At 38.0% G+C, this 19,215-nt stretch overlaps 2 pseudogenes; one reads left to right on the plus strand and one right to left on the minus strand.

Moving 5' to 3' along the window:
• Nucleotides 1-1,696, minus strand: part of LOC149010883 (putative receptor protein kinase ZmPK1) — a 62,397-nt pseudogene extending 60,701 nt beyond the window's left edge.
• A 980-nt stretch (nt 1,697-2,676) lies between these two features.
• Nucleotides 2,677-5,475, plus strand: LOC149010884 (beta-carotene isomerase D27, chloroplastic-like; annotated as a pseudogene).
• Nucleotides 5,476-19,215: the final 13,740 nt, after the last annotated feature.

The following is a 19,215-nucleotide window of genomic DNA, read 5'->3' on the forward strand; positions in this document are numbered from 1 at the left end:
CTCATACACCAGCATCCTATGATCCTTCTCAACACAGAAACCCCAGACACAGATTAGGTTGAGGTGGTGCATTCTGGCAATTATTCCAATCTCACCCCCAAAATTCAGTCTCTCCACCACCTGCAACTCTTTTAAGCACTTTACAGCTATTCTCCGGTGATCAGTTAGCTCACCTTTATATACAATCCCTTATGCACCTTGCCCAATAATGTTGGAGAAGTTGTTTGTTGCAGCTTGGAGCTCACCGTAGCTGAATCTTTTTGGACCTCCGAGGGTAAGAGTTCAAGGCCAAGTGTCCATGCCATGTTTTGGTATTTGAGATATTTCTTAAGAAAAGCCCAGAAAGAGAGGAAAGCTACAATTAACTCGAGGGAGAAGACAGTACCGAGAATGGCAATGTTCAATGTTGTGGTTTTAGAATGGTTAGGCGGTAGAGGAAGACTAGTAAGAGTAGGGCAGATGGTTTTCACCTTGGTTGTCAAGCCTGTGAAGTTGCTGGAAACATTTGTTTCTGAATTGGACAGACGAAGAAACGTGGACACCGCTCTCCCTGGAGACCGGTAGCCATGCAAGAGGTGTTCATGGTGAATACAGTAGTTATTTCCCTTGTAATTGACTGAATAAGCAAGGCAGCTTGGGTTGGCTAGACATCCTTTCTCACAGGAACTGAAATTGGAAGCCGGAAGGTCACCATTGTTTGGTCCTCCCGTGAAGTTGACGAAATCCAACTGGAGAAAAGATGCTGTCTTTGTTCGTCAATGGAATTCTCCTCTCACAGGTTTGCTCACCACCAGCACCAGTTTTCACTTCAAATCCTGATGGGCAAACACAGAAAGTGGCTTTGTTGCCATCGGTCCACATATATAATTTGGACCACAGGTGCCATGAATCTTACAAAGTTCTTGAACTGCTTGCCAAACTATCAACCATGTCCCTGTGCGTTTACGGAGACTATGAACTCTGAGATTTCCATCGTTATCAAGAGTCAGCCGGCGCAACCGAACAGATCCAAGATCAGCCATTATATATGAATTGCCGCTATTTTCCTCAGTGAGATACCCACTAGAGAGAAGTACGCCAATCGGAACAATTTTTGCGTAAACATTGGATGAATTGAAGACCAAATCCTGATTGTTTCTAAACATGAATTTTCCATTCTTTGAGACCAGTGTGGTGCCATCTATGGTCTGGTTGCATAGAATTGTATCAGTTGGATAGTTGAAGCTGCTCCAATTTCCAAACACCAAGTTACCATCTTCACCGAGGACTAGTTTCGTCTGAGTGGGATTTCCGAATGCCACCGGCAGCCACAAATTATTTCCTGCTGAATCGTTGAGTTGGAGAATGCCAGTGGAAGTGACCACAAGAGATGAAGATCTGTTTACTGTTGAGCCAGTGCCATTAAGTGACCAGATAATGGTATTATCGAGGCTTTTTAGGCACCAAACTGCGAAGATGTAAAGGTTTTGGGAGTTGGGTAATGGTTGAAAACCAGCAGCATAGGTTGAGTTAGCGGATACAAGAGTCTGATTCATGGCTGGTGACCATGGTGAATTAGAGGAGGAGAAGGAAGAGAGCTTCTGTTGTGGCTGATCTGCTAATGGTGAGACACACGAGATTAGAATGGAAATAATGATGAGAAAAGACAGAGACAACTTGGCCGCTGGTTTCCTCATTACCATACTCTCCCGCTTGAAACTGCTGTATTCCAATGAGAAATTCTTTCTCATGGGCAGAATCCTAATCAGAATTTAAGCTATATAGATTCAATTTGAGTAGAGAAACCGTTGACTTATGGAAGAAGTTGCAATCACGACTTCTTGGCCAGATTTGACCAAGAAAATGTGATCAAAAAGCCGCCAGCCTGAAAGCTACATTTTAAATTTTAACAAGGGGACAATTAAGGTTGAGTAATGATTTATTTGTTACGTATTATTTCTATTGATATATAAGGGAGAATTAAGGTTACTCGATAAAAATTATAAATGATTTATTTTAATTGCCACTTGTGAATTTTGCCACCGAGGACTTCATGGGTCTCTCATCATTAACCACCCCCACTCCTCCCCCTCCCCCAGAAAAAAAAAACCCTTTGTACAAGAATTTGAAAAAGTTCATTACAAAAATTTTACAAAATTATATCAATAGGATGAAAAAACAAATTTTCTCGAAATGGAATGAAATTACTCTTTCATGATATCATATCACCTTTTCAATTTAGTTTCATTCATACCAGATAAATCACTGTAGTATTATGATTTTCCAGGAGATCTTTCTTTGTTTTGCACATAAAATGACAGGAAGATAGAGATACCTACTTCTGAAATTGAAATTGTATGAGGCTTCCTATCACATGGAATGTGATTTTATTATTTCTATCCCTTTTAGGAGCTATTTTTTTATTTGGCTGACCTAAGTTCAGATGCCAAAAAGATAACCGGAGTTTGAAGGCTAGAGTGACCATGTCTATTAGAAATTATCATAGCTATCGCACTCGGTCGGCATAAATAAAGGATTCCTAATCAAAGAAAAACCATGTATACATATAAGGCTAGTCACAATAGGAAATAAAGGTAAGATCTTCAAAGCAGTTATGAGTAAGATAGATCTTATCTTTCCCAAAAACAGATAATTCTCATTCCGTGTATTTAGAGAAAACCATTCAATCATTTTCCAATGGTGAAGATTCCAAGCATGTTGCAATTTGGGTATAAAGGTAGATTTTTAATAGGATAATCTTATGTAATATCCTACATCAGGTATTTCAATTTTTCTCGTATTCGTCTACGGTTAAAGATAAAAGTTGACTATGTCTCATTGACACCAGTCAAATGCCCAAAATTATTCTCATAAAGAGATTAGAATGATTCATTACCAAAAAACAAAAGAGATTTAGAATGATGTTGAGAAAAGAAAGAGACAACATGGCTATTGGTTCCATATACTCGGTCTCTTCCACTTGAATAAACTGCCAAAAACTATTGAATTCCAACTAGAATTTGATATACGTAAGTTGTAGATTGAGTAGGGAAACCGTTGACTTCCACAAGAAGCTTCCTCGCTTGGACCAAGGAACGTGAACAAAAAGCCACCAGTTTGACAGCGACATGAATGTTTTTAAATCCAGCTAGGTTTTTTCCTTAAGATGACAAATTAATGTCTGTGTGGGAGTTTCCAAGTCAGGGAGTTTCTAGATGAGATTGGCAAACCCAAATAAGGGGGAAAATTATCACTACAAGCTAGGAACAACGTATTGTCGAAATTTCCGTTTTGGTGTTTAGCAAACCGAAACATGAGGTGAAACTCGGATTCGCGAGATATCGCCGAAAATGGCGATAACAAATTATCATTTGATTTTTCTGATTTTCTCTCTTCTCCAAAACTCCCCAGAGACTCTCCTACTTCTTGGCATTCTTGCCATATTTTCATTCGATTTTCGACATTTAACTGTAGATCTCGCTTCATTCTATATATATATATATCATACTACTATTATAAAAGCATGTACTCCTCTTTTTTCGCAAATCTTTCACTTGACTATTGTATCGTTTGTCTTTATTTAAATGTCAAATTTTTTGTATTAGCTTTGTTGTCATTTTATTTTTTACTCATAAATTATTGGTACCCTTTTTATATTTTTTTTTATATTAGCTTTATTTTTATTGTTGATATTTATTTTTTTTCATTACCTATAATATAACATACCTATGTTGATCATAACATACCTATGTTGATCGTGTTTTAATCTCTCTCAATCTCCTCTCACGACAAATTGGGAAGATTTAATTTTAGTCAATTTCTCTCAATTTCTCTCAATCTCTTTGGATCTCTCTCCATCTCCTCCTCTCACAAAGCAAAGACATGGTACGTATCATGTGAATCTCTCTTTGTTTACCACAATCCCTGATTTTTGGTCAATTGGGCGAGTTGTTCCCAATAGTTTTAATGATCGCCTTGATCAACGCCCGGAAGTTAGGGTGACTATGATGGAACGCGATCAACCGATTCTCACATATCGGTTGGTTACGAGACTTGAAGAATGCAGTTGTAGTTCAAGTAGTTTGTCATGTCTGTGATCAGAAATTCGTGAAGCATCCAGTGATTTGTAGCGAGAGCGGGCAGGCAATTGTCTTTCATCACTTTGTTTTGATCTTTCAGGTAGTCTCTGAAACCGCAATAGATAAGCGAGTCAATGTCATTAATCAGCCCAATCTGCAATGTTGGTGAGGTTCAAAACAAAGTTGGTTAAGGTGTATCTCTATTCTTGTGGTTTGAATTTCATTGGAAATCTAAGGGTTTTGACAACCCACTATTCCTATGAATGTTGGCAAGTACAAATATTGAGATCACTATTTCCTCCATTGTTGTTACAACTTTTTAAATGGTGATGGCACCATTAGGGAGTAGAAGAATTGCTGCCATGATGGTTTGTGAGTTAATCTGTCCCATCTTGCATCCGAGAGCTGTTTTTTCTCTGTTATTATCTGTCTCTCCCAATGAGTTATTGCTAAATTTGCTCTTTTATCTTCTCCAAGTGTAGTGATCACTAAAATTTGTCTTCGAAGAAGGGTAATTGCACTCTCTTGCCAATGCCTCATGGGTACATGCAATGTTAATGACATTCATCTTCCTAATGGATCATCTTGTAGAAGCAGGGTAGTAGCTAGCAGCTTCTAGCATTTTATCTAATTAAATTGAGTTGGGTTATTTCGTTTTATATGGCTGTTCTTAATTCAGTGAAGCTGCCTTTGCTGTCAATGGGATTATGCATGTAGGTCTTGCTAGAAAGATGCAAATATTTGGAAGAAAGCAAAAGTGTGGCAATTTGCCTAAGTACATGTAAGCTGCCTACACAAGTTAGCGCTTATTTTATTTTTATGGGATGAATGTTCTAGCATCTATACTAATTATTAAGAGATACCCTCATATTTGATTCCTTGAAATTGCTTTTACTTTTTGTCGCTAAAGACTTTCTGCAAGGACTACATGGGTGTTCCTTTGCTTATGGAATCTAACTTCGTTGACTATAGTCATCGGGTACAATAGTTTCTTGGTCGTTTTGAAAGTTTTAGATTTAATATGTTTCCTGTTGTCTGGTAATTTTTATTTCAATTTGAAGTAGCTGGTATTGCCACCTTCATGTTCTGAAAAACTTTTAGTCAACTATTCTGTCTAAACTAGATATGCTATATCGACAGGACAATTTCACTTGTCTTGCTTATGCTGATGGATATTTGAGATTAGAAACTACCTGGTTGATGAAGCTAATGTGTTATTTGTATAACCTCATTTTTCATCTGAATTCATTGCTTATGGCATGGGTTTCAAATGTTTTTGTAGTTTCAATTTGGAGCTCCTCCCCCTACAGAGGATAAGATTCTGAAGGAGCCTTGCTTGGAAATGTGCCCAAATGCTTTTCGGCATGAAGGAAGAGGAGTTCTTAGACATGAACCACAATGCCCCAAGGTAAACTGAATCTGTCGTCTCCTAGGACATTGTAAAGCACTAATTGTGCACCAAGCACATCTCTCTTCGTGAGTTGTTGATTGTATTCTTATTGCTTTGCCCTTTCTTTATTCCCAAATCCAACCCTTGAATCATTCTCCTACAATTCTAACCAATTGTTTCTCTTTTTGTTACATAAAACCTATCCATTCTTTTAAAATATCAAACATAGATAATTATCTCCATCATTGATTCTTTCCCTCATACCGTTTTTTATGTGAAAAAACTAGGAATGCCTCGCAAACCCTTTTTTTTTATTTTTTTTGGAAAAATAACTACTAATGGTTATTTGTAGCTAGCCAGCACTCGAGCATTAAGCTTGTCACATTCCAGCAGTGAAAGCCTAATAGGAAGAAGATATGTTTGCCAAGCTGATGTGCACTATTCGTAAATTTTGTTGACACCAATGAACAATGATTTTGTTTCTCGGTCAGCATATTGCTCTTTTCCGTACGTTTAGTTGACGCCGATAAACAACGATTGTGTTTCTAACCAGCATACTGATGAGACCCTTTTCTCTCTTTGTGAATTTCGTTTCAAGTTCTGATTATTGGTATTAGTATTTTAATCAAGAATTCTATCCTTTATTTTCAATATGGTTAATTTAAAGTGATCAATCATGGAAAAGATGTAGAAGAACTTATTGTGCTTGTATGCTTTTCTATTTGGTTGGATAAAGAAGATCCAAATTATTAATTGAATAGATTTCTTGAATAGATTGGATCTTTAGTACATACCCTTCTTAATTCACTATGTTTAGTTTTCAGACTACTTAATTTTATTTTTTATCCTTTTTATTCATAATTGAGTTACTCATAATGTTGAATAGACTACTTTGATCCAAGCTTGCAACATGGTCAATGGGAGTTTATTCACTCTAATGTTTTCAAAGCCAGCGTAAGATTTTATAACTTCCAACTATTTCTTATTGATTGTCAATTAATTGACTTAGAGTTTTCATTGTAACTCTTTGAAATATATTTGGGTAATTGAATTTAGACTTATTTATGATTGAAAAAAGAAAAAGAAAAAGAAAAAGAAAAGAAAAAAAAAACTATATTTTCTCTCTTGTATGGTCACGTGCATTTGCACGTGTCAGTATCTAATGCCATATGGTACTTCCTCAAGCATTCGTCAGTCTTGAATTTCTCTTTAGAGCAAAATGTTTTCTTTCTAATGCCATATGGTTTGCCTACATGGGTTTAAATAGGAGATAAAACAGTTGAAGCTCAAAATGTATGAATTACCATAGCCCCTGTGTGAAAAAAAGGAAGTTTACCAAAGGAAGAAAGCTTCCTTATTATTAGACTTCATATTCGTCTTTGAAACAGGTTTATAACCATTTTTTTTCCTTCTTCACAAAATTCCTGCAGTGTTAGTCTATGACAAATGATCTAGATCCTTAATTTTAAATAAATTGTGTTTATTTGGACATTTCATGGCCAATTTGATCCACACAAGCTTGACTATTGTCCTCTAATTGAATATTGATTTTGGTATTTGTCTTATATATTTTAATTTGTAGTAGAATATATTTTTGAAATTTGGACGGATTATTTCAAATATTTTTATCCTAAAAGAATGAAAACAAAAGACTTTACTGAGGATATTTAAGTAGTTGTCCTTGACAGCCCATGTAAAGACCATAATAGTTGCTACTCTGCTGCTATCTCCTTTGCATCCTTCTCTATTGCATTAAGGAAACCATCTTCCATTCCATCCAATTGAATTGATCTTCCAAATGAAAATCATTTTTCAATTAATTTTCGTATAATGCAAATTGGCGGATTTTATATTTGGTTGTACACTTATCATCTTGTACGGGGTTCTGCAATAAGATACAAAGCAATTCAATGTGCCGAAGAACCATTGATGAATCCTACCAAAGATTTAGATGCCAACAATGAATCTCACCTTCTCAGTTTAAATTGTGAAAGTGAATCATCTATAGCAATGTTATCAACTAAGCCAATTACTTAGGATAGCTAAAGAATGTTGTAAGTTTCCTTGTTGTAATTAATTATTAACAATTTAAAGAATTTAAGAATTTAATGTTGCTCTAAACCCTTTGACATGTCCCCCGATTTCTTGATATAATTTGAAAAACCAACTTCTTGACTAGGTTCTGGGGAAAAGTACCAACATTTCTTCACCTGAATGACGAGTTGACAGCACTACCAAGGCACCAATTACTGATCTTTGACATCATCATTGTAGGATGCAACAGAGTACAAGTTGAAGGTTAGACAATGAGCTAAGCAATACCCACCTACGATCTGACACCATATGTAACCTTCTTCTTTTTTTTTGAATTATGGCATTTGCCAACTGCAAATTGGTGCATTTATCAATTGCTTATGTATGTGTGTATTGAGACTTTTGAGTGACCATGCCTTCTAATTCACAATTGCATTATAATTCTAAATCTATGATAGTAAACAATTAGTGAGAGATGATTTCAAATTCTTAACTTATATCCAATATATGATGAGTTCAATTAGAAATTTGAAACTCATTGCTTCTTTAGATCCAGCGTATTGCTCCACTCATCAATACATGAGTCACAAAACCAAAAAGATATGTACAGTAGTTTTTGCTATTGGGTATTCACTATACAAGCATAGAGGTAGTGCAACAATTAGCATGCATTAAATATCTATTATTAATTATAGAATGATTGAGCTCAAATTGAAAGGAAATTTTTTACCAAGGAAAAAGAAAATTAAAAATAAGTTTTTAAAGAAATATAAGAAGGCCAATGGTCCAGATAATCATGAGATTAATGGTCTTATATTTAATGGTATAACTTATGGGTAACTTTTCTAACTAAGGTTTGTTTCAACTTTTTTCCATGTCAAGCGCCATAGGCTTGTTTTAATTCTTTCAATGTTGTAATAAATTCGTTTTACATAAAAATAAAAAAAAAAAAAAAATGAGAGACACTCTAATTAGGGAAGGAAGAGGACACTACAAGAAATCTGAAGCTCCTCGGATGTGATGGACACCAGATTTTCGTAAATGCTTTATTGGAGTTGTCAATTGCCTCAGCAAAAATAATGGTAAGTTTCAGTTGCAGTTCCCTATTGGATATATGAAGTTTGATATCTCTCTAATATAAATTGCAATAAGAGGAGATGTCTAGATATTCATAAACAAGTTTGATCTTCTTACTTCCAATCGCCAAAACTTCATGATTTAACCAACTTTGCTTTGGAATATCAACTTCGAATTGACTAAAGAAGGTATTTGTTTTTCTCGGTAGAAATAAAGAAGGAATTTGTTGGTGAGAGGACAAGTGGGCATTTAAGTGATCTAAATAGGACTTTGACTTTTAACCAGGGGAAAAAATAGATTTCGTTGACAAGGCCGGTCGAACAAATATAAATGCTGAATAGCAAGACGAATCCGAGAAGACTTGTAGCCAAAGAAAAGGTATTCAATTGGGATTCAATTACCCATATTTGAGTAGGACTAATTCATTAAGAAGAGGATTGCAGTCTAAACAATGTTTGAATCCCAATCAAACTCGTATTGAGAAAAAGCCTATAAAAGGGTAAGAGAATACAAGAGAAAGGTACACCGAATTGAGCTATCACTACTCAATACTTTATTGTTCATTGCTTTCTTGTCTTCCTTAATCGGGAGAATTTCCTAACTAGATCGTGGGAGGTGAAACTCGACCACCCCGGTCGAGCTCATTCTTGCAAGTTCATTTGGTTGAGGAGACGTGCGAGATTGCGTAGCAACAATTGGCGCTGTCGTGGGAACTTCTTATCAAGAAGCCATTATGAAAACCAGATTAGGATTATTGATAGGAGACGGATCGACGGAGAAAAGGAGGTCGATCGGGGCGGAAACTCCGCAAGGAATTGAAAAAATTCCCGAGCTCCAAATTAAGCAAGATCCTCCAATTCTTCCGGACCTCCAACCAAATCAATTTGCGACAATGCATCAAATTGACGAAATTCAAAAGGAGCAATCTAAGCTCAAAAAAGAAATCTCATCCCTGAGCGAATTGGTCAGGATGGCCATGCGTCATATAATTGTTCCCGAAGCAGGTTCTCAGGAAAAACAAAAAATTCCAAAGGGGAGCAGACATGACCGACCACTCGTGCTCGACCAAGCAGCCCGACCATCCCAAAAAGAGCTGTAGAAAGAGAAGGGGAAGGAGATAGAAAAATCTCGAGCTTCAAATGAAGTTATTCCAGAAGAAAATCCTCCAATCGACGAGGACGGAGACCGAGGAAACAACACAGATCCAATAAAAAAATTCAAAGGACAAAACAAGTCACAATGATCCAAATAAGCGGGATGAGGAGATGAATAAGCGCATCAGCGAATTGGATGAAACAGTCAAAAAATTGAAGAACCCTAGCAAAGACGAGCTATATGTTGTCTTAAAAGAAGATCCTTTCATCCAAAGCATCTCGAAGCGAGAGATGCCAAAAGGCTTCAAATGTCCTATTTTCACCGCTTTTGATGGATCGCGATGTCCAAAGCATCACATCACACATTATAAGTACGTTATGTCTACTTTTAGACATAGTGAAGCAGCCATGTGTCGAAGTTTTCCTGCTTCGTTAATTGGAGCAACGTTAGATTGGTACTTGGCACTTCCAAACTACTCTATCCAAAGTTTCGACCATCTATGTCGGACTTTCCTATTACGATTTCAAAGTGGAGTAGGTACCAAAAAAAGGGAAGATACCTTGTTTTCTATAAAACAAGGGCGAATGGAGTCCATCCGAAGTTTTTTTCAAAGATTCAACAATCTGACCATGCAGATTGAAAATCTTGATGTGAAAATTTCTTTCCACGCATTGTACCAAGGACTCAGTCATGAAGGCCTGCTCGAGCGACTCCTGCTACATATGCCTAAAACATATGAAGACCTTCTTGAACGATGTCACAAACAAGCAGAGATATCAGAAACAATCGAATCCCGAAAAAAGGAGCATCCAATCACCGAAGCAAGATTGCATAAAGAAAAACTCCAGGTTAAGAAACCGACCATAACCCTAACCAAGGATGGTCAGACTAACCAAGAAGGGATATCGGATCTAAAAAGATCGGAGATCCTAATGCAAATCAAAGATCAAGGAATTCTCAAATGGCCTAGCAAGCTGTACTCCCAACCAGAGGAACATGATAAGAGTAAATATTGCGAATTCCATAAAGATCATGGACACTGGAAGGATGACTGCAAACAATTGAAAACAGAAATTGAGAAATTAATATCTCAAGGACAACTAAAGAAGTATATTCAACCAGGCCAGGTCCACCGACCACAAACAAAAGGGAATAAATAAAAATTGAGATCTCCAAGCAGGGAAAGATACCCAAATCACAAGGCCCGACCAAAGGAGGGAGGAGGTGATCGGAGACGACCACCAATATTTACGGTGTTCGGCGGCCCAACAGAGGAATCAACTAGACAAGCCAAGAGAAAAGCACGATACGTAGGGAACGCCAAACTCGAAAAGCCAAATGGAGAGGGTTACGTCAGAACCAATCACCTTCTCAGCCAAAGACAAACAAGGGGTAAACACTCCCCATGACGATGCACTAGTCATCAAGGTCACTTTGGTCGGAACTGAGGTCCATAGAGTTCTAGTGGATACAGGGTCATCAGCAGATATCCTGTCACTAGAAGCTTTCAGAAAGTTAAAGCTAGACAAAAGAATGCTAGTCCCCTGTGGAACACACCTATACGGCTTTACAGGATCCTCAACCCGAGTAGAGAGAACTATTAGATTAGATCTCCGCATCGGCGAACACCCAAGAGATAGGGTCATTCAATCAAATTTTATGGTCGTCTAGGATTTGTCTGCTTATAATGTGATCTTAGGATGACCAACCCTTTGTACTCTAGAAGCATGATCTTAGGATGACCAACCCTTTGTACTCTAGAAGCAGTAGTATCATCTCTACACATGAAGATGAAATTCCCCACAAGAAAGGGCATAGGAGAATGCTCCGTTGACCAGAAAGGAAGCCGGAAAAGTTACGCCAACTACATGAGAAAAAGAGCAAAAACAAGCTCGACCATGTCGGTCGAAGTCAGGGATGATCAAGATGAAGAAACAATGCAAAGGGCGGAACTAGTAGAAAAGTTGGAAAGAATTAGTCTGAATTCAAAAGAGATCAAGGAGCAATGATCGGAGCAGAACAAGAGGAAGAATTCAAAGTCAATCTAACCAAATTTCTATAAGAAAATTCGGACGTCTTCGCCTGGTTGGCCGAAGACATGCCCGAAATAGATAGAAGAGTAGCTAAGCACAAATTTAACATCGAACCTCATGCAATTCCAACAATTTAGAAAAGAAGAAATTTTTCTCTGGAAAAGCGTGAGACTATCCGAACAGAAGTGTAGAAGCTAAAGCAATCCAGATTCATTAAACCCATTGATCACCCAACTTGGTTGGCCAATGTGGTGATGGTGAAAAAAGCAAGCGAAAAATGGAGAATGTGCACAGATTATACCGACCTCAACAAGGCTTGTCCAAGGGATTGTTATCCTTTGCCAATAATAGATTTACTCATCGATGCAACCGCAGGCCACGAGATGCTGAGTTTTATGGATGCCTATTCAAGGTATAATCAAATTTTTATGAATCCAGACGATCAAAAGCATACAACATTCATGACCGATAGGGATAGTTACTACTACAAAGTAATGCCTTTCAGCCTAAAAAATGCAGGAGCAACTTATCAAAGAGTAGTTAACAAAATATTTGAACAGGAGATAGGCAAAAATAGGGAGGTGTATGTCGATGATATGTTGGTTAAAAGCACATCTCAATCCGACAACCTCCAAGACCTAGCAGAAGTATTTGATATACTTCACACATACAAAATGAAGCTCAACCCAGAGAAGTGTGCTTTTGGAGTATAATTAGGAGAGTTCTTGGGGTTTATGGTATCCCAAAGAGGGATAGAGGCCAATCCAGAAAAGATTAAAGCCATGCAGGAGATGAAACAACCAAAAAACATCAAAGATATTCAGAGTCTCACTGGTCGGGTTGCTGCTTTAACAGATTCATTGCCCAATCAGGGAAAGGTGTTTGCCTTTCTTTCAATCTCTGAAGAATGTATCCAAAAAGGGAGTACCAGAATGGAGCGAAGAATGTCAGCAACTTTCGAGAAATTAAAAGAGAAGTGACTACTCCACCTTTGCTTGTATGACCGACCACTAGAAAAGAATTGATCATCTACTTGGCTACTTCACCTATAGCCGTCGATGCGGTGCTCGTACAAGAGGAAGAAAAACAACAAAGTCCGGTCTACTACATGAGTCACATACTTCTTAATGCAGAAATAAGGTATCCAGAGGTAGATAAACAAGCTTTGGCCCTAGTCGTAGCCGCAAGAAAGCTAAGGCCATATTTTCAATCACATCCTATAGCAGTATTAACAAACTTTCCTCTAAAGAAAGTACTGCACTAACCAGACCTGGCCAGGAGATTGGTGACATGGGCAATCGAATTAAGCGAACATCAAATTGAGTTCCGACCATAACCAGTTATTAAAGCACAGGTCCTCGCTGATTTCATCCTCGAAACTTCAGAACCGGAGCATAAGTAGGAAGAAGAAGCTACTACTTCTGAAAATGCCAAAAAAATGGATACTTTCGATAGATGGATCTAGTAATGCACAAGGAAGTGGAGCGGGATTACTCCTGGTAAGCCCAGGGGGATTCCAAATAAGATATGCACTTCGCTTCAAATTCAAAACCTCGAATAATGAAGCAGAATATGAAGCATTAATCGCAGGTCTTCGTATAGCAAAGGCCCTCGACATCCAGAACATAGAGATCAGAAGTGAGTCACAATTAATTGTGAATCAAGTAAACAAACTGTATGAAGCAAAAGAAAAGCGGATCAGTAGATATTTGTTTATGGTCAACCAATATAGACCACACTTCAAAAACATCCAAATCAAACAAGTCCTCAGGACAGAAAATGAACAAGCAGATGCTCTATCCGGATTAGCTACGGAAAATACGGATGCTACAAAACCAATCGTATACATGGAAAAGCTCCAATTTCCGAGCATAAATCTCGACCGACCGGATGCACGTACGAGACCGAAGCGAGGATGGATGACTCCCATAATCAATTATCTAGAAAATGACTTACTACCAGAAGATCCAAAAGAAGCTAGAGTTGTAAAACAAAAAGCAGCCAGATACACAGTCAAAAACGACAAGTTATTCAAAAAGTCTCTGACCTGACCATTATTACAATGCGTAGAGGCCCTAGAGGCAGCTGTCATCTTAAGAGAAATTCACGAGGGAAACTATGGAAGTCATATAAGAGCTAGAACGCTGGCAGATAAGGTAATAAGGCAAGGGTGTTACTGGCCCACACTACAAGAAAACTCGAAAACATATGTCCGAAAGTGTGACAAATGCCTGGCACATGCCAACATACCACATGCTCCTGCAATGCCCTTAACATCAACCCTCTCTCCAATTCCTTTCGCTAGATGGGGGATAGACTTGGTAGGAAAACTACCAAAAGCTACAGGAAGTAGAGAATATCTGGTGGTGGCAATAGATTACTTTACTAAATGGGTTGAAGCCGAGGCACTTACATCCATCAATATCGATCAGATGAAAAAATTCATCACACATAATATATGATATCGATATGGTATCCCGAAAATCATTGTCACCGACCACGAAAAACAATTCGAAAACTCTGACTTTGAACGATTCTGCAAAGAGCATGGTATAGAGCATCGCTAGTCTTCCGTAGCATATCCCCAGAATAATGGTCAGGTAGGGGTTACCAATAAATCAATGCTCGAAAGATTAAAGAAAAGACTGGATCAATCCAAAGGCAGATGGGTAGAAGAATTACCTAAAGTTTATGGTCTTACCGAACAGCTGCCAGAATAACCACTGGTGAATCCCCATTCCGACTAGCTTATGGAGTCGAAGCTCGGATTCCTATGGAAGTTAAGGTCGGATCTATCAGAGAAGAAGAATTCAATGAAGAAGCAAACATTGAAGGAATGAGGGCAAATATAGATTTCATCCAAGAAATCAGGGATAAAGCAAAGTATCGTCTGGAAGAATATCAAAGACGCATTGCAACATATTACAATGCAAAAGTTAAACCAAGACAATATCTCCCTGGAGATCTAGTCCTCCGAAAATCATCTGCTTCTGAACCCACAAATCAATGAAAGTTAGCTCCAAACTGGGAAGGACCATACATCATAGTGCAACAAGTTGCACCTGAAGCATATAAGTTGCGAGATCTAGAAACCGAGCAACTAATACCTCGAACTTGGAACTCGAACAACTTGAGGAAATACTATCAATAGAATAGTATTAAGTCCTCATCAACTTTTGAGGTTTTCGACACCTGTATTTTCTAGTCTTTTTAAATTTTTAGACATTCAGGTCTTAGTCTTTGATTTTCTATGTTTTAGACTTTTTGAGACTTTTCCTTGTTGAATATAGTTATTGAAGTTTTGTCAATCCTTTGAATTTCCAAGCATATCATCATAGCTCAAATCAGAAACCGAGCTATGATGATCGGGGGAGTAAGAACATGAATAAAACTTCAAAAGACCTAAGTCTCTTAGGCATCAGAAACCGAGCTATAATGCTCGGAGAAATAGAAAAAAAGGAATAAAGACCTAAGTCTCTTAGGCGTCAAAAGACCTAAGACTCTTAGGCATCGGAAACCGAGCTATAGTGCTCAAAGAGATAGAAAAAGAATAAAGACCTAAGTCTCTTAGGTGTCAAAAGACCTAGAATCTTAGGCACGAAACCGAGCTATAGGTGCTCAGAGAGATAGAAAAAAGAATAAAGACCTAAGCCTCTTAGGCATCTAAAAGCCTAAAATCCTTAGGTATAAAGAGACTTAAAAACTTTAGGCACTAAAAGACCTAAATACTTTAGGCACTAAAAGACCTAAGTCCCTTAGGCACTAAAAGACCTAAAACTCCTTAGGAATCAAAAAAGCTAAGTAAGCTTAGGCATCTAATAAAAAAAAAATTTACCCGACCTGTGATGATCGGAAAAAACACAAAGGATAAGAAGACCTAAAACCTTTTTAGGCATCTAAGAACCGAGCTGAGATATTCGGAAAATCTTGGGAAAAAGACTACCTATAGTATTCGGAAGGCAGCGACCTATGATACAAGATATCCATTCAAAACCCTCAACCGAGCTATAGTACTTTGAATTAAAAAGACCTAAATAAGTTTAGGCATCCAAAGAGCCTTAAGAAATCTAAGGTCTCAGAATTAAAAAGACCTAAATAATTTAGGCATCCAAAGAGCCTTAAGAAACTAAGGTCTCGAAAACAAAGAAGAATTTCAAAACAAACATGCATCAAACATCCGAAAGATTGCATAAAGAAATAGACCAAGAAGGTCATACATATACAAAAGGCTTTAAGAAAAAAAGTTCCAAGTAGAAGCAAACAAAGAAGAGATTACAAAAAATCATAGAAACATTCTCTCAAGACTGGCTCTCCGAAGTCCTTTGGTCAGGATTACTCTTCGGAACAGAGGTATCCAAACTTCCAATCTCTGGCAATGAGTCCCATTTGGAATCTAGAAATCTAGCCACTTCAACCCCCTGAGTGTAAAACCCAGCCCTAACCTTGACCCGGAAACCTTGTTATTTGTAGGTCCAGTGACCCGAAGTAAAGTAAGAAGTCAGCTTTGGGCCATCCCAGTGGAGGACTTGGTGTCTGGCTTTGAATCCATGAAAGTTGATGATGAAGTTCTATTTATGGAAACTGAATCTTGATGAAGATCGGATTAGTTGATGGACTTGGAGTGCTCTCTATCTTGGTTTGAAGGCATTTCTACCTATTAGGTAAGTCACTTGACTTGTGTGCAAAACCCCTTTAGGATTGGATTTGATCTAGGCCTTCAATTCCCTGTTTTGGTCTTCTTTGTCGGCATTGGTCGATCGATTGGTCGATGGGCCAATCGACCAATCCACTCGACCAATGAGTGCTTTCTTTGGCAATTAGGTTGTTCTTGCTCTATTTAAGTCCAATCTCGAGTCCACTTCGTATTTGCTGCCTCCAAACTCTCTGGAACGAACCAAAGACCTCTCGCAAGTCATCTCCCTTGCATCCTTGGTGTTTTCTTGACGGATCTTCGTCGAAACTCTTCTTTTTGCATCAAAAGGTATGTCTACTCTCTCTTCTTCTCCTCCATCTTTGTTTTTCTTTCCTTTTTGAGTTGAGACAGTAGAAGAGATGCTGCATTCTCTGTTGCAAACATCTCTCGAACATGTTCTCATGATCATCCTAAGGATTTGAGGCTAGAACAATGATCTTAACCATGATCATTGCAAGCTTTTGAAGGAATCATGATCAAACCATGATCTAATCTTGTTAAACATCTGATTTGAATTTTGATCTCTTTGGATCTTCTATGATTGATCATGTTAGTAGTTAATTACTGTGTTTTCCTTCCATGATCCATAATCTATCAATTTCTAGTTGTTCTCTTCTACCATACTATGTGTTCTTCATGAAGCATGGTAGTTACATATATGGTAGGTTTTATTTCCTTATTTAGATTTATGCTTCTAAGCCTTGTTCCTTGAAGATCTAAGTATGTTTTCATGATACCATTACCCGAAGCAATGATCCATCCTCCTATTGTTCTTGTCTTTGATTTCTATTTCGAATTCATCAAGATCCATGGTTGATCTAATTATGGTAACTTTTTGTTTCCTAATTTGGATCTTGATATCTTGATTTGATTGGTGTTTTGAGGTCCCCTATATGTTAGAATACTACTGATGTAGTTTACCCCTTGATTAGTACCCTTTTGAACCACCAAATTCGGATTTCATATCTTAAAACTCTGTTTTTTTTAGGCTATCGTCTCCATTGGTCGATCGATTGATCGATCGGGCCAGTCGACCAATCCACTCGACCAATGAGTACAAGCAACTCCGAATTGGTCTGTGTTGGATGTTTTGGTATCTTTTCTGTTAGGGATCTTTCCTAATATGTTGTATATACTTGTTTAGGACCTTCTTCTCAAGTTTGCCAAGATCTTACTTGATTTCTTAGGATTCCTTTGCGAGTTATAAAAGGTAAGGATGGTTATTTCCTTAATTACATAGATAGCATGAATCTAGTTTCTATATTTGAATATCATTGATATGATTCCTAAATTAGATTCTTACAATGATATACTACTGTTGCATAACTTTGATTACGGTAGCACTACTTATTCATATTGAATTGATTCATGTATGATTTACTTACTAATGTTATACAAGTGATTGTAATTATTGATTTCTTTCCATATATGAAGTTACCATATATGTGATGATATGAATTGATGCATGTGTATGCTTAAGTATGGTTTGGAAAGGAGAGGTGTCCTTTTGACACTTCGTCCTTGGACTACTACGGGAATATTATGGGATGTTTCCGGAGATGCCCTCTGGACACCTTCCTAAACTGTTGGATGACATATCTAGGATTGTCTAGTAGTGTTTGGCTAGGATGTCCTGTTATGTCGGACCCTAATCGGAGGGGTATTGAGACCGAACGACCCGTGGTAGCAATGGGGATTCATGGGCGCTCAAGACCGGTAACCAACCCGTGAGAGGACAGGAATCACATTGTGGGGGCCATTTATTGGTAGGGTTGCATATGGTTAGACTTGGGCTCACGGGCGCTTAAGACCGGTAACCAACCCGTGAGAGGACGTGAGAGCTTCCCGTTTACCATATGTGGATGATCAATAGGGTTGGTGAGTCCGTAGTCAGGGACTATGAGGACTCTAGTGTGAAGGATACCGGAAAGGATCGTTAGGGACGAGGAATGGAAGTATCCGGATCGACTTGATGTAACTAAGTAGAAGACTTGCATTTGGCTAGGTTTTACCCCGACATGCGCCAAGATTTATACCAAATGGTTGTGAGAGAGTGTGTTGACTTAACCCCCTGCCATGGTTTGTCCCGAGGGATGAAGGACCCATTACCAATCGGCTGCTCAAGACCGGTGAAATGATCCGTGAGAGAATCCAAGATATCTTAAATGGTTGAGGATGTGAGTGGACCTTCCTAAAGAAGTACGGTGTTATGACTTAAAGCATGTCTACCAATAGAGACCAGCATACATAGAGTTAGATTCATTCATTCATTGCTTGTCTCATATCATATTGCATTTATGATTGATCTGGAATTCTGCCATTTATGTTATTATGGATTTTAATCGCCTTACCGAGTTTCTTTGAAACTCATTCCTTTATTGTACAATGTTTGTTAGACTATCCTGCAGTACCGAGTATTATGACGGTCCCTATGAAGAAGCGCAAGGCGAAGAGGCATATCTCCAGGAAGGTGATTGCGGTTACCACAATTACTCTGAAGATCCCGCAAGTGGTTATGCTCCGTACGATGCTTAGTCCGACCATTGAGTGGAAGCGTCCTTGTGCCATTTATGAGATTTACACTTATAAGGATGTTGTCTATAAAGTGGAGAACAATTTAGTTACCCAATGTACTTGCTACTGGGATTAGATTTTGTCTAGTTTATTCTTTTAGAGCTACTTTTCCGCTGGTTGTAAAGTGGGATTTTTGCCTCACTTTACTTATCTGTTTGACACTCTGATTATATCTATTATTCTGATTCATTTATGATTCATTCTTTCCTTATTGAATCTATGGTTTATCTTCCGCACTTTTATTATGATTGTTCATGATTA

The sequence above is a fragment of the Hakea prostrata genome, chromosome 7, assembly GCF_041222555.1.
Source record: "Hakea prostrata isolate BN-2017 chromosome 7, UWA_Hpros_2, whole genome shotgun sequence".
NCBI lineage: Eukaryota > Viridiplantae > Streptophyta > Magnoliopsida > Proteales > Proteaceae > Hakea > Hakea prostrata.